The sequence below is a fragment of the Dasypus novemcinctus genome, chromosome 4, assembly GCF_030445035.2.
Source record: "Dasypus novemcinctus isolate mDasNov1 chromosome 4, mDasNov1.1.hap2, whole genome shotgun sequence".
Taxonomy (NCBI): Eukaryota; Metazoa; Chordata; class Mammalia; order Cingulata; family Dasypodidae; genus Dasypus; species Dasypus novemcinctus.
This window is the reverse complement of record NC_080676.1, coordinates 287,947-312,460: the sequence shown is the minus strand read 5'-3', so window position 1 is coordinate 312,460 and position 24,514 is coordinate 287,947. Positions and strand designations below refer to the sequence as shown.

Here is a 24,514-nt window from a genome sequence, read left to right as displayed (position 1 = left end):
TTTTCCAGATGGAGCAGAGCTTTGCTCACTGCTATTCATCCAGAATCATAAGCCAAGAATCTGCTGTCTGTGTTCTGAGGTTTTTTCATCAGAACAAACCCTTTCAGTGTAAATGAATGACAGCTCATCCAGCATCCATGTTGTTTCTTCAAAATGCACAGCCCAACAGAGGTGTCTTTCAACAGTGTCATAGTTCTCTACTCAGTAGGGTGATCACACACCTTTCAGCATCACATAGCTGAAGGCCACAGCAGAAAACATGCTCTGTGGGAACTTCTGGCTCCAAGCACTGGAGCCTATGTACTTTCTGGCCAGCAAGGCCTTTCTTGCAGGATATACTTATTAAAAATCCTTGTCCATTGTCAATGATAGATACCAAATTGATCCACTCAAAAATGTATTCCTTAAAATTTTCATGGTATACTGAGATGTTGAAACCGATATAAATGCAGTATTGAGAATTAATATTATAATAGAGGAATCTTATTTGAAGAAAAGCCAGAAAATATCAAAACAGGGAATAAGAGGATTTGATGGCCAGGAATGGTTCACTGTGTTGAACAACTCTGGAATACGAGAAACTCCACAACCAGAATAGACCATGTATCTGATCCTGTGGCAAAAATGGTTTGTCCCTTCATTGATTTTATTTATTTTGTATATTTTCCCATTCCTAGTGAATTATAGCTAGAAATAGGCTTAGAGTCTGGACTAAAGGACTATTCCTTTATGAAGTAGAACTCTCAGAGATTTAATTTATTGTTGCTATGAAGAATTGAAAAGAGAAATGAGACCAGAGGTGTGCATGCTATTGTCGTAAGTCATAACCTAGGCTTGAGGGGATAATGGCCTTAACTGATCTGTTCCTCCAAACCTAATGCAAAGTCTGTTTTTCTTAAATATCCTTGTCAACTAGGATAACTGACAGGGAGCTATCCTTGTCAACTAATCTTCCTTCTTACTCTACTTATGTTTCAGAATTAATTCATAATAATAGAAACTACTCAAGAAAGAAGTTTAATGAGTTTAACAAAGGTAGAAAATTGCTCCATGATAATCAAGAAATAGCTCACTCTGAAGAAAAAACTTATGAATATAATAAAAATGGTAGAGTCCTATGTCTTAATGAAGATCTTGTTCAGCATAAGAAACTACAACATTTTAAGCAGCCTTTTGAATACAGTGACTATGGGAAGCTTTCCATGAGAATTCACTCTACTTTTTACACAAAAGAAGTTCACCAGGAGAGAAAACCTGTGAAAATAATGGATATGAGAAAATCTTCTATGATATGTCATCTCTCATTGTTCATCAGGAAACAGATCCAAGAGAAAATCATTGTGAATTTAATAAATGTGGAGAAAATTTCTTTCAGGAGTCCTTTCCCTTTGCACATCACAGTGTTCACCTTTTCAGCCAAAAATCAAACTTCATTCACATTCAGAGAACCCAAAAAAGAGATAGTAAAATTGAATATAATGAATGTGGAAACTTTTTTAGTGAAAAGTTAGTCCTTGGTATACATCAGCAAACATATCTACATGAACAACCATATGAATATCATGAATGTGGAAAAGCCTTCAACCAGAAGTCATCCCTCACAAGACAGAGAGTACACACAGGGGGAAAATCCTATGAATGTCATGAATGTGGGAAAGCCTTCTACAAGAATTCAGACCTTGTTACACATCAGAGAATTCACACGGGAGAAACCTAATGAATGTCATGAATGTGAGAAATCCTTCAGTGAAAAGTCAACCCTCACTCAACATCAGAGGACACATACTGGGGAGAAACCATATGAATGTCATGAATGTGGCAAAGCGTTTTCTTTTAAGTCAGTCCTTAGAGTACATCAGAAAACACACAGGGGAGAAGCCCTATGAATGCTGTGAATGCGATAAGGGATTTCTGAGAAAATCAGACCTTAGTAAACATCAGAGAATTCACACGGGAAAAACCTTATGAATGTAACAAATGTGGGAAATCCTTCTCTGAGAAGACAGCTCTCACCAAACATTTCAGAACTCACACAGGTGAAAAACCGTATGAATGTATTGAATGTGGAAAATTTTTCCACTACTACTCAAGTTTCACAGAACATCTGAGAATACACACAGGGGAGAAACCTTTTGGTTGTAACAAGTGTGGGAAAACCTTCCGTCAGAAGTCAGCTCTAATTGCTCATCGGAGAACACACAGAAGACAGAAACTTTATGAATGTAGTGAATGTGGAAAATCATTCTGTGTGAACTCAAAACTTATTGCACATCACAGAACACACATGGGGAAAAACCCTATGAATGTAACATTTGTGGAAAGTCATTCTATGTGAAGTCAAAACTCACTGTACATCAGAAAACACATATGGGGAGAAACCCTATAAATGTAATAAATGTGGAAAATTATTCTGATGAAGTCAAAACTTGGTAGAACAGAGACCACAAAGGGGGAGATGAGTCTATTGTAATAAATTTGAGAAAACCTTTGTTCTAAAATCAGTTCTTACAGTACATCAGATGATTTAGATAGGGGAGGAAACAAAAATGAAACTATTGAATGTAGGAGAACATTTTATTGGAATTTGGTACCATATATTATATCACAAAGCTCAGAGTGAAGCAAACCTATTGATGAACAAATATAGGGAAACCTTTGCCCAAAGCCATACCTTGCTAAACATCAGAAACTAAATGTTTCAAAACCTCTTACAACATCTGAGGATAATAGTGATATTTTTTAGGGGAATCAAAGGATAATTTAGTATTCAAAAATCAATTTGGCCTTCTTCCATCCCCATTCCCTCTTTCCCATTACCTGCCTTCCCTTCCAGTGCAGTGGAGTCAGAAATGGTCTATCTGCTCAGACCCAAGGAGATAGAGTGCTGAGGGGTGGGGTGTAGAAGTGGCAGGTTGGGAAAATAACATGGTTAAGAAATTGGTTACATTGCACAAGTAATATGTTGAAGAAGTGGGAGCTGTGTTTCTTGTTGGAGAAGTTATTTATAAAAATGGAAAGGGAGAAAGCTAGAAAGAACCCTGTAGTGTTAGACTGGAAGAGAACTTGTGTTTTTGAAATATGTATAAATAGTTATAAATGTGAATGCACATATAGTTTCTGGCTCTGGTTGCTAAGAGGACCTAAAATGCGATGACACCCAATAGCAGTGAGCACACCAAGTATCCAATTATTAATTTCTAAGTGCTGTCCTACAACAAAAGGAATCAGGACTGATTCCAGGTCAGGGTGAGGGAGAAATACAAGATGGGCCTGGACCATCTTATGTACCAGACAATAAGAAAATGCTTAAAGAATTATGGAGAAGTATGGGAGTGGATGTGGCTCAAGTGGTTGAGCTCCCAACTCCCACATGGGAGGTCTTAGGTTCAGTTCCTGGTGCCTCCTGAAAAATCAAAAGTAAAGCAAATGAAAAAAGTAACTTGGGAAGCCAGTGAGGCTGAGTGGTTAAGCACTGGCTTCCCAAATATGAGGTCCTGAGTTCAATTCCCTGCCCCCAGTACTTAAAAAAAAAAAAAAAAGGAATTATGTAGACATATGAAAGTGGATATGGCCATTGTTTTGGTGCTGTTTAGTCAATAAGGAATTCCAATACTGTGTTTATAAAGTTTTTACATGCCTCAGCGTTCACTATTGTGTGTAATGAAAATATCAGTTACACAAAATATGCAAAATTAAGTTAAAGCAGTTAAGAATACTGTATTTGAACTCAATACATTTTTGCATTATATCAAGAAAATAATCCCTATTATTTTCCTGATATGCTTAAATGAGTAGTCTACTTAAATCAGTAGTCTACTGATATGAGTTGCATAACCCATGGAAAACAGGAACTGTGTATATTTGTACTATAATATATGTCATATATTCTTTTCCCTTCCTAATACAGATTTAAGAGTGAAGACTTTGATACGTGACTGCCTCGGTTCAAACCCTAGCTCTGTCACTAGATTTGTGAAAAGTCAGTCTGGTACTCAGGCCTTTATCTGTAAAATGGCACGAATAACATCTACTTCATCAGGTTGTTATGAGAAAATAAATGTGAATTGGTCAGAATAACCCATGTCATTTAGAGTTATATGTATTATTTCTTGAATTACTTTTCAAAAAATTGGTAGGTTCTTACAGACTTTATAGCCATTGCCATTTTTTTCCTTGATATTTTTCTTCCATAACCTCGAAGAGCAGAGCATGGAAAATATATTCTCAGTAGGGATTTGTGGAGGATGGAGGCGTGTCCTAGTTCTGGCTAGATTTGTTTGTGGAAGTGTTCTGGGAACTTCGGAGAACAATATTTTTTGTGCTGCTAAAAATGTTACTTGCTGCAAAAGCTTCCTGACTCCAATGTAAGTCAAGAATTTCTATTCAAATCAGACTTTCAGGAAGCTCTTGAATGTCTGATAGTCACCAAATCCCACCTCACTGATCTTCAATCTTCCTGACGGTGAGTAGCTTGTTGCTGTTTAGGAGAAAACACAGTGGTGTCAGAAACCTCATATGGGGTCTTTTGCAAAGTATGGGCTCAGAGATTGTCATGATTCTTAAGTGCCCATGGGGGCAAAGCTATGTGGGAGTCTTCCTGAGGAAACTGGGCTATCCCCTTAGTACAAAAGGACAGCCTTTTTTTTTTTTTTTAATCTCACAGCCTTTCCTTCAGAACTGAGATACAGGACACAGATGTCAATTTCTTTTGTACTTTCTTGGTAAGTACCTCTTTGAGAGTATGGGGTGACTGTCATTGCTAAAACCCTGCCTTGAAGTTTCAATTCATCAACTTACATAATAGGTCGTGGCCACTGCATCACTTCTGTCCACTCTGTTGCACTCTGTAAACTATAGCCATCATGAACCTTGTGCCTCCGTTCATTTCCCCTTCTTCAAACACAGTTACCTTTCCCTCAGCTTCTGATCCCGCCTCTGGGGAAAGTCTAACCAGACTATGGTGCTCTGTCTCATGAGTCATCACACATGTCACAAGTCTGGCCCAAGACACCATCACAGGCGCACAGGTTTGCCTGGGTCAGCCTGAGACATACCCCAAGAAGTTTAAAAGGGGCCAAACCCTCCCCAGAATTAAAAGTATATATAGTGCCCCTGCTTCTTTCTCCTAAGAGTAGGCACTATGAACAAATCCAAACATCTGAGACACCTGCCTTCAGGGCCTCTGAATCTACTTTTCAAGAAGCTCTGCAGGAAACAAATCTATTTCCAGGGGCTATCTCCTTATTTAGGTATTTATTTTACTTTAGTTTTGCCTTTTTTGTTCTTTTGCCTTCTGTAATTGTGAAATTATGAATGTTTATATTCTTAATGAATTTCAGTCAATTAAACCCATTTTTATGCTAAAATTGTTACATCTTTGGCCAATGGAAGCCCATTCATGTTTGTCCTTCTGCTAATTTCTCATGACCCATTAGTCTTTGCTTCCTTGCATTCTGGTACAAGATATCCAAAGCTGATCTGTGTATTTCCTCCCAAACTGAGAACAAGTCATGCAGTCAAAGGACCCTCATTTCTTTTGCTGGGGAAATGTTACTTAAACACCACAATCTGGGCATTAGATATGCTTATTTGCTCTAGGGTCTATGTTGCTTCTAATCCTCTTCAGAGAGCTCAAGAAATACATTTTTCTCTAAAATACGATTTAAGTTAAAAATATGTCATTTTATACCTGTATGTCTTTTCTCTTCCACTGAGAAAGCTTTGATCCCAATCACATTAACATAATTACTTACTCATATTAGCCTACGATATCTATACTTTTTACGAAATCAATTATTTTTTTGATTTACTGATTGTTATTTTATTGATTTACTGATTATTTCTTCTGGTGGATTGCCCCTTTTATTAATACATAAGTCCTTTATCTTTTATAACACTTTCTCATTTAAAGTCTATTTTGTCCATTATTAGTATGGCTATCTTACTCTTTTTTGGTTCCTGTTTTCATGGAATATCTTTTTCCATCCTTTTTTTTTTTTTTCTTCATCAATATTCTTTAATAACACATTGAAAGTACAGTTAGTGAAAGGGAGAAAATCACAGGCCTCTTAAATGTTTGCTTTTATGCTTTTCCTACTTGCTGTGCAAAATGCATTCACCCTTCTCTGATTTTAGTTGTTTTATCAACAGTTGAGTTGCACATGAAGCTGATAATGAATTTGATTTCACAAAAGAAACAATCAGTGGTTTGCTAAATAAACTGTTTATCTGGTACACAAGGTTCAGAAATGTACGGACACAAAACATGTAGGCTGAGACGTCTCTGTCCAGCTGTTCCTTCCCAGAGGCACGCAGACCAACCCTGGCCGCTGACATCTAACAATGAGAACAGATGACACACAGCCTCTCTAACTGTTATCACGTATTTCTGCGTTAAGCTCTAATAACGAGCATTGCCTTCACCTGATCGGCCGCCTCCTTGCCACTCAGCGCCTCCACAATAGCAAGAGCAAACTCAAAGCTGGTTCCAGGGCCACGGCTGGTAAGAATGAGGCCATCCTTCTCCACGCGGTTGTCAGAGGAGCTGTAGTGATTTCCATTCATCATTTTGTCTTTAGCAAGTGGGTGTGTTGTAACTTTGCTTCCAAAACCTATTTCATGAGCCAACAGAGCTGTAGGACCTGCACAGGTAGCACCTATGAGCCCTTTCCTCTTTTCTTGTTCCTTCAGTATCTCTTTCACAGCACCAGACAGCTAAATTCTGTGCACCAAGATTTCCTCCTGGCAGAACCACCACATCATATGGTCCCTCTTATTTAGCATCTTCAAGACTGGCGTCAGGACAAATGACAACATCTCGACTACACTGTACTGGCTCTTTTCCAGCCAGACCCGCAACAGTGACCTTAATTCCAGCTCGTCTCATGATATCTACAGGGATGACCGTCTCCATCTCCTCTGCTCCTTTAGCCAGGATGACCAGAGCTCTTTTGGAAGCCATTTTGTTGTAATTTTTTAAAGGCTTAATAGAACCCTGAGCCTCGCGTCCGTTCCTTTTCCATCCTTTCACTAGTGTATTTGTATCTTTGCATCCAAGGTGAGTGTCTTGTAGATAACATGTAAATGGGTCATTTTTAAATCCAATTTGCATCTTTTGGAGAGTTTATTAATATTCAGTGTTGTTACTGGAAAGGCAGTACTTACTTCAACCATTTTATTCTTTGATTTTTATATGTCATATCTTATTTTTGTCTCTTTTTATACCCTTTTTGATAATCTTCATTTCTACACTCTTCTACAAGCCTTTCTCTCTTGTCTTTTCCTTTCCACCTGCAGAAATCACTTTACTATTTCTTGTAGGGCAGGGCTCTTGGTGACAAACGCTCTCATTTTCTGTTTATCTGTGAATATTATAAACTCTTCCCTAATTTTTGAATGACAGTTTTGCTGGAAAGAGAATTCTTGGCTGGCAGTTTTTCTCTGCCTTATTGCCTCCATTGTTTCTGATGAGAAACTGGCACATACTCTTTTGAGGACTCCTTGTATATGACAATTTGCTTTTTCTTGCTGCTGTCAGGATTCTATCTTTGGCATTTGACTTTTTTTTTAATTGGAGAAGTTCTGAGCTTACAATCATGCATAATATACAGAATTCCCAAGCATCAACAGTCCATCAACACCTTACACTGTTGTGGAACATTTTTTGCAGATTATGAAAGAACATGATCTGACTGTTACCACTATGGTCTATAGTGTACACCTGTTACCTTTTTTTCTATACACCCCTGTGTTGGTATGTTTTTTCAGTACACCCTGTGATAAGCTAATATGTCAACTCAAGTAATGGTGCCCAGTTTGGTCAAGCAAGCACTGGGCTAAATGTAATAGAAAGATTTTTCATGGACTTTAATCATCAGTGAATTGATTGCATAGATGCCTGATTATATCTACAGCAACTGAGGAGATTGTCATCAGCAATGAGTGAAATTTCATCCAATCAGTTGAAGACATTAAAAGGGGAAGTGATTTCAGTATTCGAAAAGAGAATACCCATCTCTACTTTAGACAGCCAGAGTGTCCTGACAACTCACCAAGGACCTTCACTGGAGTCCCTGGTTTGCAGCCTGCCCTACAGAATTTGGATTTGTGTAACCCCATGGTCATGTGAGACAATCATAAAATCTCATAAAATTTACAGATATCTCCTATTGGTTCTGTTTCCATAGAGTACCCTAATATAACTCTGTAGCAGTTTGATATAGTTGTGAATTCCAAAAATAGATATTGAATTATTTTGTAAACTGGTCTGTACCTGGGCATGATTAAGTTATGATTAGGGCTTTGATTGGGCCACGTCATTAGGGTGTTCAGTCCCACCCTTTAGTAGGTGGGCAATTTCAGTTAAAAGGCATGGCATATTGATGTGGAGAAAGTGGCCATGGTAGCTGCTGATGGTAAGGAGAGGGAAGAGGAGATTTGATATGGGCACATTTTCAGGATTTGGAGTTGTCCTGGGTGGTGCTGCAGGGACAGATGCTGGACACTGTGTCCTGCCATGGCCCACTGGGTGAACTGGGGGAGAGTGTAGGCTACAATGAAAACCACTGTCCATGTGGTGCAGCAGTACTCCAAAATGTATTCACCAGGTGCAGTGAATGTGCCACGATGATGGAAGATGTTGATGTGGGAGGAGTGGGGTAGGGGGGCTAGGGGTATATGGGGACCTCATCATTTTTTAATGTAACATTTAAAAGAAAATGAAGAAAAAAGATACTAAAAACAAAACAAGGTGTGGCAAAGGACAGTTGCGGATTTTTGATGTTGGAGTCTTGATATTGGAGTTTGAATGCTGAAGCCTTAAGCTGGAGCCCTGGGAAGTAAACTCACAGAGGAAAAAGAAGCCAGCCCCAGGAGAAGAAGAACCCTGAGCCCAGGAAGAAGAAAGCTCCAGGAAGAAAGGATCCTTGAACCCAGAAAGTAGCAAGACCCTGGAAGGGAGGAACCCAGGAAGCCTGAACCCTTGCAGCCGTTGGCAGCCATCATGCTCCAACACATGAAAATAGACTTTGGTGAGGGAAGTAACATGTTTTATGGCCTGGTATCTGTAAGCTCCTACCCCAAATAAATACCCTTTATAAAAACCAACCAATTTCTGGTATTTTGCATCAGCACCTCTTTGGCTGACTAATACAAACTCCTATTATTAACACTATGTACTGTACATTTGTTATAGTTAATGAGAGAACATTTTCATATTTGTACTGTTAATCACAGTCCACCTTCCACCACATGGTTTGCTGTTTTATGTAGAGCCATGCCTTTTACATTCTACCCAAAGTGTACACTCAGTGGCTATCACTTTCATCACAGATTTGTGCATTCATTGCTTCAGTAAACCTTTTACATTTTCCATAGTTCAAAAGAAAAAATCCCAAAGCCCCCATGTTTGAAATTTAGTATTGATACAGTATTTTTGTTAACATTAATGCAAGAATATAACTGTAGCCTATGTTACATTAATTGTATTTTTCCAATACTTCACTATCTTCTTATTAACTTGTAATAGTGATATACATTTGTTCTAATTCATAGAACATTTTTGTATTTGTGTTTACTAAAATCAACATCCACCTCTGGGTTCACTATGTTATTCAGTCCCTAGATTATTCTCTTTCTTTCAATGGACATTTATATCCCTCGACTACCACTTTCAGTCACAATCCTGTTTACAAACTAACTCAGTTGTAATCACTGTAATGTGTTACCATCAACTCTACCCATTTCCACACATTTACAGTCAAGCTAACTAAAATTTTTACCTACAATAAGCATCACTACCCATCTTCAGTCCTCATCCTATCTCCTTGTAAGCTACAGTCTAGGTTTTAACTCCATATATTCTTCGTGTTTAGTTCACATTAGTGAGACCATACAATATTTGTCCTTTCAGGTATGGTTTATTTCACTCAGCACAATGTCCTCAAGGTTCATCCATATGTGTCCCAATTTCATTTCTTCTTACAGCAGCATAGTATTCCATCATAGGTATATACCACATTTGTTTATCCATTCATCTGTTGATGGACACTTGGGTTGTTTCCATCTTTTGGCAATTGAGTAATGCTGCTATGAACGTCAATATGAAAATGTCTGTCTGCTTCATTCTGGGATACCCCAGAATGTACATATGTTTGTCTTTTGATGTCATTTAGTTCCCTGAAGCCCTATTCAATTTTTTCCATTCTTTTCTTTATCTGTTCTTTTGTATGTTCATGTTCAGAGGTCCTGTCTTCAAGCTCATTGATCCTTCTGCCTCTTCAAAATATGCCTCCAATAAATGGAATTAAAATGCACTTTAATGTATGACTTCAAATTCTTTGGGGTCACCCAGTTTTTTTGTTTTTTTAATGTCTCTCCCGAGTTGGCTTCCTCTTCTCTTTGCTCATTGTTTTTGCTCATCATCTGCTTTGTTTTTAGCTCATTGCCTGTTTTCATAAGGAGGCACCAGGAACTTGGGACCTCTGATGTGGGAGGCAGGACGCTCAACTGCTTGAGCTCCATCTGCTCCCTGCTCATTTGTTTTTGCTCATTGTCTTCTTATTTGCTCATTGTTTGCTCATTGTTTTTGCTTGTCTTTTTTTCTTGTTCACTCATTGTTTTTGCTCAGTATTTGCTCATTGTCTGCTCACTGTTTATTTTCTTTAGGAAGCACTAGGAATCAAACCTGGGACCTCCCATGCAGGAGGCAGATGCTCAACTGCTTGAGCCACATCCAAAAAAAATTTATATACCAATATCTCTAATGAATACAGATGCAAAAATCCTCAACAAAATACTTGCAAACTGAATCCAGAAGCACAAAAGAGTTATACACCAAAATCAATGGGTTTTATCTCAGTTATGCAAGCTTGGCTCAACACAAGAAAATCAATTAGTGCACATTTGAAAACCCTACAGCTAGCAATGTACTCACTGGTGAAAGACTGAAAACTTTCCCACTGAGATTGGGAAGAAGACAAGAATGCCCAATGTCACCATTGTTATTCAATATTGTGCTAGAGGTTCTAGCTAGAGCAGTTAGGCTAGAGAAGAAAAGAAAAGGCACCCCAATAGGAAAAGAAGTAGTAAAACTTTCACTATACACTGATGATACACTCCTATATCTAGAATCTCCTTAAAAATCCAAGCAAAGCTACTAAAATTAATAGGTGAAGTCAGCAAAGTGACAGGATAGAAAATTAATATGCAAACATCAATAGCACTTGTACAATCTGAGAAGGAAATCAGAAAAAATTCCATTGACAATCGCAAATAAACCAATGAAATATTTAGGAATAAATTTACCATGGAAATAAAGGATCTGTATTCAGGAAACTACAAAACATTGCTGAAAGAAAACAAAGAAGACTTAAATAAATGGAAGGACATTCTTTGTTCATCAATTGGAAGACTATCATTAAGATGTCAACTCTCCTCAAACTGACTTACAGATTCAATGCAATCCCAATAAAAATCCCAACAGCCATTTTTACAGAAATGGAAAGACCAATTAGCAAATTTTAATTTTTTTTGTTTTTAAAGAAGTTTTAGATTATATGAAAGTTACATAAAAAATATAGGGGATTCCAATATGGCCCACTCTTCCCCCCTCACCACCACACTTTCCCACATGAACATCTTACATCAACATGGTACTTATGTTACAATTGATGAAAACATTGACACATTGCTACTAACCATGGACTATAGTTTACATTATAATTTACACTCTGCCCTCTGCAATTTTATAGGTTTTGATAAAATGTAAATGGCCTGCATTCATCATTGCAATGTCGTGCAGAACAGTTCCAATGTCCCAAAATGCCCCCATGTTATACCTATTTTTCCCTTTCCCTCCCCTCTGAACCTCTGGTGGCCACTCCATTTATATCAATGATATAAGTTCTTCAATAGCTAGGGTAATAATATAGTTATACCCTATAATTATAGGGTATAATAGAATCCCCAATCTTGAGGATTTTGGGATGGTGATAACCAATTTGTTTCTGAGAGGGGGCTTAGATTCCAAGGGGCAGATGGATGGAACTGTCTTGCTTGCAGTTGCAAATGCTCTGTTCCTTGAAATGGGCATTGTCCCTCATCATCTTCTTGGTTATCCTGACTTTGCAACTCTGTTGAGATTCATGGCTCAACCAGCACATGAACAGACAAAAGATTTAATTCTCTGTTATATATAATAATTATAATGCTCATTATTGACTCAAAGAAAAGGGCAGAAGAGCCATGTGTAGGGAAACTAAATGTGTCTACCTCTGTTACACTGTAATCAAATTTCTTTGGAAGGCTAAGGAGCCCCAAATAGCCAAAAGAAATATTAGAAAAATGAAATTGGAGGACTCTTACTTCTGGGCTTTAAAGTGTATTACTTTCCTGCATTGGCAAAAGCATGGTAATGGCATATAGACAGACAAATTGACAATGGAACTGAATTGAGCAAACAGATGTAGACCTCATATCTACAGTCAAGTGATTTTTTATAAGGCTGTCAAGCACTACCAGCTGGGCCAGAACAATCTATGCAACAAATGGGGTTGGGAGACCTGGATTGACACATACAAGAGGAAAGAGGACCCCTATCTCACAACTTATACAAAAATTAGCTCAAAAGATACCAGCGACCTAAATATAAAATGATAACCATAAAACTAGAATAAAATTCAGGAAAACATCTTCAAGATTTTGTGCTTTTTGGTAGTTTTTTTAAACCTTACACCCAAAGCATGAGCAACAAAAGAAAAAGTAGAAAAATGGGACCCCCTCAAAATTCAACACTTTTGTACCTCAAAGGAGTTTTTCATAAGGGTGAAAAGGCAGCTGACTCAATGTGAAAAAATATTTGGCAATCACATATCTGATAATGGTTTAATATCCATGACATTCAAAGAGATCCCACATCTCAACAATAAAAAGACAAACTACCTAAATAAGAAGTGGTAAAAGATATGATAAGACAATAGTTCAAAGAAGAAATACTAGTGGCAAAGAAACACATGAAAAAGTGTTCAGCATCACTAGTGATTGGGAAATTCAAATAGCTACAATGACATTATTTCACACTTAAGAGAATGACTGCTATTAAAAAGTTGGAAAACTAAATGTTGGAGAGGATGTGGAGAGATTGAAATGCTTATTCACTTTCAGTGGGGGTGTGGAATGGTAAAGCCACTGTGGTGGATTTTTGGCAGTTCCTAAGAAAGTTGAATATAGATGCCATGTGACCTGGCATACCATTACAAGGCAGACAGAAGATGTGAAAGCAAAGACACAAACAGACATCTGCACACCAGTGTTCATAGCAGTAATATGCAAGTTTACCAAAAGTTGGAAACAACCAAGCTGCCTATCACCTGAAGATAAACAAATTGTGGTGTATACCTGTGAATGTTTAGGCTATTGTGTTAACTCAGTGAGGTAATTGTGCCCAGTTGTTTGGTCAAGGACGCACTGGGCTAACTGTAATCTAAGGGCACTTATGGGCTTTAGTCACCATTGACTTTACTGCAGTGGTAAATCATAGACAGCTGGTTACTATTACATCAGTCAGGGAGATTGTCATCAGCAATGAATGATGCTTAATCCAATCAGTTGAATGCCTTAAAAGGGGAAGTGATTCCAGCACTGCGTGAGAATTTCCCAGCTCATCTTTGGACAGCCAATATCTCTCAGAACTCAAGAATCTTCATTGGACTTTCATCAGCGCTCCTGGTTGCAGCTTGCCTGTGGAACCTTGACTTGTGCATCCCCACAGCTGCATGAGAGACTCTGATAAATCTCTTACTACCAACAGATATTCCTTGTTGATTCTGTTTCCCTAGAGAACCCTGACAAATACAATACCTTTGATGGAATATTATGCAGCATAAACAGAAATGAAGTTGTGAAGCCTATGACAACATAGATGAACCTGAAGTACATCATGTTGAGTGAAGCAAGTCAGACACAAAAGTACAAATACTGTATGACTGCTCTACTATGAACTAAATATACTGTGAAACTCATGTAGTTAATAACTAGAATATAGATTACCAGAAAATAGGGTGAGGATACAGAATGGAAAGGTGAGGGTTAATCTGTGCAGAATTGGTAAAATTGTCATTTGTAAATCTTTGGAAATGAATAGAAATGGTGAAAGCATATTATGGTGAGTTTAATAGAAATATCAGTATGACAATGGTTTAAAAAGGAAGTATAAGGTCATGTAAATTACTGGAAGGAACTGTTGAAGATAGTAAAACCTCATGTAAAACATGAATATGATATTGATAAGACTGTACGAAATATAAATACAAATGTACTGGAGAGAGGAAAAAGAATAGCAGCTATAAATGGTAAGGGAAGCATACAGAGATTGAGAGGTGAGTTTTGTTTATTATTATTACTGGAGTATTGAAAGTGCTGTAAGAATGACTGAAGTGATAAATTCATAAATATGTGATTGCACCACATACCATTAATTATACTCTTAGGATGAATTTAAGCTTTATTAATATGTATCGATAAAATTGATTTTAAAAAAAGAAATACTAAAGGGAGTTCTGTAGTTTTAAAGAAAAAAACAGAAGAAGTTTGGAGGAAAGTGAAGAAAGGAAAATCATTAGTTAGAATAATGAAAAACACAAAAAAAGATATAAAAAACACAATATGACATATATAAACCTAAAGAAAAATGACTAATGTAAGTACTGCCTTAACAGTAATAACTTTGAATGTTAATGGATTAAGCTCTCATTAAAAGATACAGATTGGCAGAATGGATAAGGAAATATGACCCATCTATATGCTTTCTACAAGAAACTCATTTAAACACATGGACACAATTTGGTTGCAAGTAAATGGTTTGAAAAAGATTTTACATGCAAACAAAAAGCAAAAAAGTGCAGGAGTAGCTATGCTAACATCAGACAAAATAGACATCAAATACAAAACTATTGTAAGAGACTAAAAAGGACACTATATATCTATAAAATGAATAAAATGGCTAACTTATCAAGAAGAAAGAACAGCCAAACATTTATGCACTTAACCAGGGTGTCCCAAAATGCATGATGCAAACTGTTGTGGGAAAATAGTAGGAACATGGTTTAAAGTTGAAATGTTTCCATAACAGACAAAAAGTGCAGGCTTAGGAACACTGGGTCTTGACTAGATGGAACACAGTTTGGTCAGCATGAAAAAATGTTTTAAAAAAATGTTTGCATCAGGAGGTGTTTGAACTCTGTATGACCTGTTCCTTATTATTATAAATGTTGCACCTGGTTGTTATTACTATAAATAATAAACAGCTGCTTTTTAGTTCCTAAATAAATACAATGTGGAAAATAGGGTCAGGCTCTCAGTTCCAGAAGCTGTGAGTCCCCTGGCTCCATCTTTATTTCCTCTCTTGAATCTTTTTCTCTGTCTTTAAGTTCTGCATCATCTTCCCTTTGAGGTAACCAATTGCTAAGCTAGCACAGCATCAAACATTGGGAAAAATAAGTGGAGAAATAGATGCTTTTACAATTATAGTGGGGGACATTAATGCACCATTATCACCATTAGAACATCTTGATGGAGGGCAAATAAGGAAACCAAGACCTTGAATAATACATTAAAGGATAAACACCTAATAGACATATCAGAACATTACACACAAATACAGCAGGATTTAATTCTTCTTGAGCACTCATGGATCATTCTCCATGATAGAACACATACTAGGACACAGAGCAACTTAACAAGTTAAGAAAGATTGTATTTTCTCTGACTACAATGGAATGAAGCTGGAAAATATTAAGGGACAGAGAACCAGAATAGGTACAAAGGTATGGAAGTTAAATAACACACTCTTAAAAAATCAGTGTGTCAAGGAGGAAATTGCAAAAGAAATCAGTAACTATGTTGAAATGAATATAAATGAAAATGAGAACACAATTAGATGCAGCAAAAACAGTGATGAGAGGGAAATTTATCATCATAAATGCCAATATCAAAAAAGAAGAGAGAACTAAACCAAAGACCTAACTGCATGCCTGGAGGAACTGGTAAAGAAAAAATTAACACCACAACAAGCAGAAAAAAGAGAAATGGACTTGGCCTAGTGGTTAGGGCATCCATCTACCACATGGGAGGTCCACAGTTCAAACCCCGGGCCTCCTTAACCTGTGTGGACATGTGCAGTACTGATGCGCACAAGGAGTGCCGTGCCACAGAGGGGTGTCCCCCACATAGGGGAGCCCCATGCGCAAGGAATGCGCCCTGTAAGGAGAGCCACCCAGTGCGAAAGTGCAGCCTAAGAATGGCGCCACCCACACGGAGAGCTGACACAAGACAACGCAACAAAAAGAGACACAGATTCCCATGCTGCTGACAACAACAGAAGTGGACAAAGAAGATGCAAGAAACAGACACAGAGAACAGACAACCAGGTGGGGGGGAGGGGAGAGAAATTAAAAATAAATAAATCTTTTTTAAAAAAAAACAAGCAGAAAAGAGGAAATAACAAAAATTAGAGCAGAGCTTATTAACAACACCAAAAGCTGGTTCTTTGAGAAGATTAATAAAATTTACAAAACCTTAGGTAGACTAATAAAAAGAGAGAGAAGGTGCAAATAAATAAAATAATGTGGAAGGGGATATCACAATTGTTCCCATATAATAGAGTATAATTAGAGGACACTATGGAAAATTGTATGCCAACAAAATGTCTGTCCTACCCAAATGGATTTAAAGATTTAATGGAATTCCAATAAAAATTGCATCAGTGTTTTTACAGAATTGGAAACGCTAATTATGAAATTTATTTGGAAGGGCAAGGGAAACCAAATAGCCAAAAACATATTGAAATAGAAAAACAAAATTGAAGGAATTGTTACCTGATGTTAAAGCTTACTACAAAGCTACAGTGGTCAAAACTGCATGGTATTGGCACAAGGATAGACATACTAACCAAGGGAATTAAATTGAGAATCCTGATATGATCCTTACATATACAGTCAATGGATATTTGAAAAGATACAAAGCCCATTTACCAGAATGGTCTCTTCAACAAATGGTGCTTCAAGAACTGTCTATCCATATCCAGAAGAATGAGATAGAATCACCATCTCATGACAAAAAAAAAAATTAAAGATGTATCAAATATCTAAATATAAGGGCCAAGATCATAAAGCTCATAGAAGATAATGTAGGGAAACATTTATGAGATCTTGTGGTAGGAAATGGATTCATAAATTTTACACACAAGAGGAGGTGGGCAAGCCGCGGCAGCTGGGGTAGCCGAGCCAAGCCGCGGCGGCCAGGAGAGCTGAGTCGAGCCCGGCAGCAGAGTTTCTGGTCTTTGTTTTTTTTTTGGAGGCTCTGCAGTACTGGGGAGTTTGTGGGCCCTGGGCGGCCTATTGGGGGGTTGGTGGGAAGGGAGGTGCTTGCAGACCCATTTGGGCAGACAGATGGGGGTTTTAGGGCAAAGCGGGGGGAATTTGTGATTGTGGACACAATAGCGTTTCCGCCTAGAGCCACGCCCCCCCCCAAAGCCTGGCTGCTGACCTACAGCAGTCTTAAAGTGATAGCAACAAAGAGACGCTACCAGACATTTGGAAGCTGAGACATTTGGAAGCTGATTAGGGGAATATTTTGTGAAGCATGGGAATTTCGGGTTTGGACTCTGTTATTAGCGTTTCTGGCTGGAGCCCCTCCCCTGGACCTGGATATTGATCTGAGTCATTAAATTGGCTGCAGCCTAGAGGAGCCCCCAGGTGGACATTCCCAGGGACCACAGGGTGGGAGGGTTCCTGAAGTCAATTGGTGATATATCCACACAATAGACCCTAGTAAGTGAATGAATTGTAGGACACAGAACACAGGGTAGAGCTTGTGGGTGAGACCTCACCCATAGGGCTTGCACCCAGCTGCGGGGATCCCTGAAGGCTGTGATGCACTGTGGTACTCCCAGGCTTCCTGTTAACTGGACTCGAGTTCCCTGGACTCTGGTGGCCCACATGCTAGAGACTCACACCTCTTGAGGCCTCAATACCTCAGACTGTCCATCCCTGAATCCACCATGCCCTGAGGTTCATCTGAGGCCCTTGAATGTCCTAGCTCAATGTTTGCATTTTTTCTTCTTTGTTTTTTTATTTTTATTCTATTTCTATTTTTTATTCTAGTTTTTTAATGTTCTGATTCCTGGCATTGCATTATCCCCTAGTCTTTTCTCCCAGCATATCCCCCAAAGTCTCTTTTTCTTCTTTTCTTTTTTTTATCCTCCCTTTCTTGTCCCCGATCTTCTTCTTATTCTATTTTATCTTAACAATACAATAGGTCCTGCAGGAAACACCTCACATTTGCTGGGTTTCCTCATCCTCCACTACCTCATTTCTCTGTGAATAGATTTAGGCTATCTACACTATCCCCTTTCCCCTACAACTTGATATCCTCCACCATCTGCTATCTCTCCTATATTCCGCCTCCCTTTCTTTGATCCACAAAGTGTCTAACTCTTAATTCTAATACTGTTGTTTAGTTTTCCATCTGGTATCCGCCCTTGAAACTATTACCTTTCTTTTCTCTTTCCCTGTCTCACAAAAACAATAGCTTCTTAGTACGTACCATATTCCTCCCATATTCAGTCATCTACCTCATTATAGGTACTTTCCTACTACTATAACTCTACACAATTTACATGATCTAACCTCTATCCTCCCAGAACTCATATTGTTGCTTTGTTAACATATATCACCAATACTACTTTACACTTTTTCCTTCCTTACACAATTGCCTTTCCCCAGCACTAATACTTTCCTTTAAAGTGAACTTAACCAGCAATAAGAAATTGGAATAAGAAGAACAAAGTGACAAAGAGAAGATATAACACTTACACAAAAACAACAGCTAATTAATCTCCAAAACTAGACAAAGAAGCTAAGTAACTGATTAAACCCATCAAGAAAAAATGATGACAAGACAGCAACAAAAATCTACAAACCAAACCAGTAATCAGGAAAACATGGCTGAATCCATTCAACAAACTAAAAATCAGGAAGGGGAGCAGAACTTCGCACAAGCAATGAAAGATCTCAGAACATTTATCACCGACAAATTTGATGAAGTAATGAAAGAGGTTAACAACATGAAGACAACACTTGGAGGGGAAATTGCAGGCATGCGCAAAAAAATAACAGATATGATGGAAATGAACACCACAATTCAAGAAATCAAAAATACACTTGCAGCAAATGTCAGCAGACTAGAGGAGGCAGAGCAGAGAATTAGTGATGTGGAAGACAGTGCATTGGAAATCAAACAGATAGTAGAAGTGGTCAATAAAAAGATAGAAAAAAATCCAGATAGGACTTAGGGACCTGAATGATAATGCAAAATGCTCAAACATACGTATTATAGGCATTCCAGAAGGAGAAGAGAAGGGAAAGGGGTCAGAAGGAGTGTTGCAGGAAATAATGAATGAAAACTTCCCAAATCTACTGAGAGAGACAGATGTACATATCCAAGAAGCACAGCATACTCCACTGGTCATAAACCCCAACAGGCCCACCCCAAGACATATACTTGTCAAATTATCCAATGCTCAAGACAAAGAGAAAATTCTAAAAGCAGCAAGAGAAAAGAAAACCATCACATACAAGGGAAGCTCCATAAGATTAAGTGCTGATTTCTCATCTGAAACGATGGAGGCAAGAAGGCAGTGGTATGATATAGTCAAGGTACTAAAGGAAAAAAAAATTTCAACCAAGAATACTCTATCCAGCTAAACTAGCATTCAAACATGATGGAGAGTTCAAAATATTCACAGATAAACAGAAACTGAAAGAGTATATCAACAAGAAACCTCCCTTCAAGAAATTCTTAAGGGAGTTCTGCAGGAAGAAAGGAAAAAACAGGACAGTCAGAGATGGAGGAGAGTGTAAGAGCAACAAAAAAGACAAAAATAGAAGGGGAAAATAAAATAATACAAACAAAATATAACAAACACAAATCCAACCAAAATATGGCTACCACAAATAATTGTCTGAACGTAATAACACTGAATGTCAATGGATTAAACTCACCTATCAAAAGATTCAGACTGGGACACTGAATAAGGAAATATGACCCATCTATATACTGTCTACAAGAGACACATCTTAGACCCAGAAACGCATGGAGATTGAAAGTGAATGGCTGGAAAACAATCATACAAGCAAAAAACAACCAAAAAAAGGCAGGAGTAGCTATATTAATATCAGACAAAATAGACTTTAAATGCGAAACAATTGTGAGAGACAAAGAAGGATACTACATTTTAGTGAAAGGGACAATCTGTCAAGAAGATCGGACGATCATAAATATTTATGCTCCTAACAAGGGTGCCTCTAAATATGTGAGACAAGCGCTGGAAAAACTAAGTGAAAAAATAGATGCATCTACAATTATAGTGGGGGATTTTAATACACCACTATCAACTCTGGACAGAACATCTCAAAAGAGAATCACTAAAGAAACAGAACATTTGAACAGTATATTAGAAGAGCTGGATCTAATAGACACATATAGATCAGTACACCCAAACACAGCAGGATATACATTTTTCTCAAGCGCACATGGAACATTCTCCAAGATAGACCATATGCTAGGCCACAAAGAAAGGCTGAATGAATTCAGAAAGATCAAAATCATACAAAACAATATCTCTGACCACAGTGGAGTGAAGCTGGAAATTTGCAAGGGACAGAGGCCCAGACTTCACACCACAATTTGGAATTAAACAGCACACTCTTAGAAAAACAGTAGGTCAAAGAGGAAATCTCAAAGAAATCAATGACTACCTTGAAACAAATGATAATGATAACACAACATACCAAAATTTATGGGATGCAGCAAAAGCAGTACTGAGAGGGAAATTTATAGCCATAAATTCACATAACAAAAAAGAGGAAAGAGCAAAAATTGAAGAACTAACTGCACTTTTGACAGAATTAGAAAAACAACAACAAAGTAACCCAACAGGAAGAAGAAGGAAGGAAATAACAAAGATAAGAGCAGAACTAAATGAAATAGAAAATAAGAAAGCACTTGAAAAGATAAACAAGACCAAGAAGTGGTTTTTTGAGAAGATCAACAAAATTGACAAACCTTTAGCGAGACTAACAAAGAAAAAAAGAGAAAAGATGCAAATACACAAAATAAGAAATGAGAAAGGTGATATCACCACTGACCCCACAGAAATAAAGACTATCATAAGAGGATACTTTGAAGAACTATATTCCAACAAAAATGACAATTTAGAGGAAATGGACAAATTCCTAGAAACACATAAGCAGCTCATACTGACGAAAGAAGAAATTGATGATCTTAACAAACCAATCACAAGCAAAGAGATAGAATCAGTCATTAAAAATCTCCCAACTAAGAAGAGCCCAGGGCCAGACGGCTTCACAGGTGAATTCTACAAAACATTCCGGAAAGAACTAACACCAATCCTGTTGAAACTATTCCAAAAAATTGAAACAGAAGGAACATTGCCGAACTCCTCCTATGATGCCAACATTACCCTAGTACCAAAGCCAAACAAAGACACCACAAGAAAGGAAAATTACAGACCAATTTCTCTAATGAAACTAGACGCAAAAATACTTAACAAAATACTTGCTAATCGTATTCAACAACACATTAAACGAATTATACACCATGACCAAGTGGGATTTATTCCAGGTATGCAAGGATGGTTCAACATAAGAAAATCAATCAATGTGATACACCATATAACGGATTGAAGGAAAAAAATCACGATTATATCTATAGATGCAGAAAAGGCATTTGACAAAATACAGCACCCCTTCTTGATAAAAACATTCCAAAAGATCGGAATACAAGGAAACTTTTTGAACATGATAAAGAGTATATATGAAAAACCTACAGCCAACATTGTTTACAATGGCAAAATCCTGAAATCCTTCCCTCTAAACTCAGGAACAAGACAAGGATGCCCATTGTCTCCGCTCCTATTTAACATTGTCTTGGAAGTACTTGCTCGAGCACTGAGGCAAGAACCAGATATAAAAGGCATTCAAATTGGAAGGGAAGAAGTCAAAATTTCATTATTTGCAGATGACATGATCCTATACATAGAAAACCCTGAAAGATCTACAACAAAGCTTCTAGAACTCATAAATGAGTTCAGCAAAGTTGCAGGTTATAAGATCAATGCGCAAAAATCAGTAGCATTTCTGTACACCAATAATGAGCAAGATCAGGAGGAAATCAAGAAACAAATACCATTCACAATAGTAAATAAAAAAATCAAATACTTAGGAATAAATTTAACTAAAGAGGTAAAAACTTATACACCAAGAACTATACAAGACTGTTCAAGGAAATCAAAGAAGACCTAAATAAATGGAAGAATATTCCTTGTTCATGGATAGGAAGACTGAATATTATTAAGATGTCTATCCTACCAAAACTGATCTACACATTCAATGCAATCCCAATAAAAATCAACACAGCCTTCTTTAAGGAACTAGAAAAACTAACTATGAAATTTATTTGGAAAGGAAAGAGGCCCCAAATAGCCAAAGACATATTGAAAAAGAAAAACGAAATAGGAGGAATCACACTTCCTGACTTCAAAACATACTACAAAGCTACAGTAGTGAAAACAGCATGGTATTGGCATAAGGAGAGACACACAGACCAATGGAATTGAATTGAAAATTCAGATATAGAACCTCATGTATATAGCCATATAATATTCGATAAAGCCACCAAACCCTCTCAACTGGGAGAGAATGGCCTATTCAACAAATGGTGCCTGGAGAACTGGATAGCCATATGTAGAAGAATGAAAGAGGATTACCATCTCACACCTTATACCAAGATCAACTCAAGATGGATCAAAGACCTAAATATAAGAGCCAAGACCATTAAAACCTTGGAAAGCAGTATAGGGAAACATCTACAGGACCTTGTAATAGGAAATGGCTTCATGAATATCACACCAAAAGCACGAGCAGCAAAAGAACAAATAGATAAATGGGACTTCCTCAAAATTAAAGCCTTCTGCACCTCAAAGGAGTTTGTCAAGAAAGTGAAAAGGGAACCCACACAATGGGAGAAAATATTTGGCAACAATATATCTGATAAGAGACTTATAACTTGCATATATAAAGAACTCATATATCTTGAAAACAAAAAGATAAACAACCCATTTAAAAAATGGGAAAAAGATTTAAACAGACACTTCTCCAAAGAAGAAATACAAATGGCTAAAAAGCACATGAAAAAAATGCTCCAAATCTCTAGCTATCAGGGAAATGCAAATCAAAACTACAATGAGATACCATCTTACTCCCATAAGATTGGCAGCTATGAAAAAAACAGAAGAATACAAATGCTGGAGAGGATGTGAAGAAAGGGGAACACTCATCCACTGCTGGTGGGAATGCAGAAGGATCCAACCATTCTGGAGGACAGTTTGGCGGTTTCTCAAAAAACTAACCATAGATTTGCCATATGACCCAGCAATACCACTGCTGGGTATATACCCATCAGAACTGAAAACAAGGACACAAACCGATATATGTACACCAATGTTCATAGCAGCATTTAGTGAACAATGCCAAAAGTTGGAATCAATCCAAATGCCCATCAACAGACGAGTGGATCAATAAAATGTGGTATATACACACAATGGAATACTACTCGGCTGTAAGAACAAATACACTACAATCACACGTGATAACATGGATGAACCTTGAAAACCTTATGTTGAGTGAAGCAACCCAGGCATTGAAGGACAAATACTACATGACCTCAATGATATGAAATAAGCCAACTGCCTCAGAGAGCTAGAGTCTGGAAAAAGGCTTACAGGAAATCAGGGGGTGGAGGAAGGATGTGAGTTAATGTCTGCAGGGGTGGAATCTGTGATGAGCTGACGGTAAGTATGAGCACAAAGAAGGGACAAAATGGGGGCAAGGGGTTGCCTTCGTGTGGGGCTTTGTGGGTTTAAGGGGGGATGGGGATGGGCAGAGGGGTAATATTGTCCAAAAATTGGGGGGAGGGAGGGGCAACATATGAACATGGGAGAGTGTCAGGTGTTCGTTGAGAACAAAATGTTGAGAAAATCATATCAAAGTATAAGTAGGAGGGTTACCTATTTAGGATGCTCAGGGGGTATGGTCTGATGCGGGATGGACTCCGGGGGAATAGCTGAAGGCTCATTTTGCCAAGGTGGGTTGTACCATTGGGAAGAGACCCAAGAAGTGAGAGTTGGGGTGGACCCACATCCTGGGGAGGACTAATGCCATCAAATAGAGAGAACTGTATCTCTCGTGAGAAAGGATGGCTCCCAGGGCATTAGGACAGTTGAGAAAGTCAGGCCCTGAATACTGCTGCAAGTATCTCTGGACATGGCTTCTTGGGAAATGGAGATTGGCTGGCATTGTGGGCCCCAAGGGGAGGTGAAAATGGATGTGGAATGGATGAAACCAAGGTAAATATGGGGGCAAGAGAGGAGTTTTGTGAG

The 24,514-nt window shown here is 37.9% G+C and overlaps 2 pseudogenes; one reads left to right on the top strand and one right to left on the bottom strand.

The window, feature by feature from the left end:
* The window catches only part of LOC139438855 (zinc finger protein 37A-like), a 74,846-nt pseudogene extending 72,337 nt beyond the window's left edge, over nucleotides 1–2,509 (top strand).
* Nucleotides 2,510–6,393: 3,884 nt separating this feature from the next.
* On the bottom strand, nucleotides 6,394–7,009 carry LOC101440952 (Parkinson disease protein 7 homolog pseudogene; annotated as a pseudogene).
* Nucleotides 7,010–24,514: the final 17,505 nt, after the last annotated feature.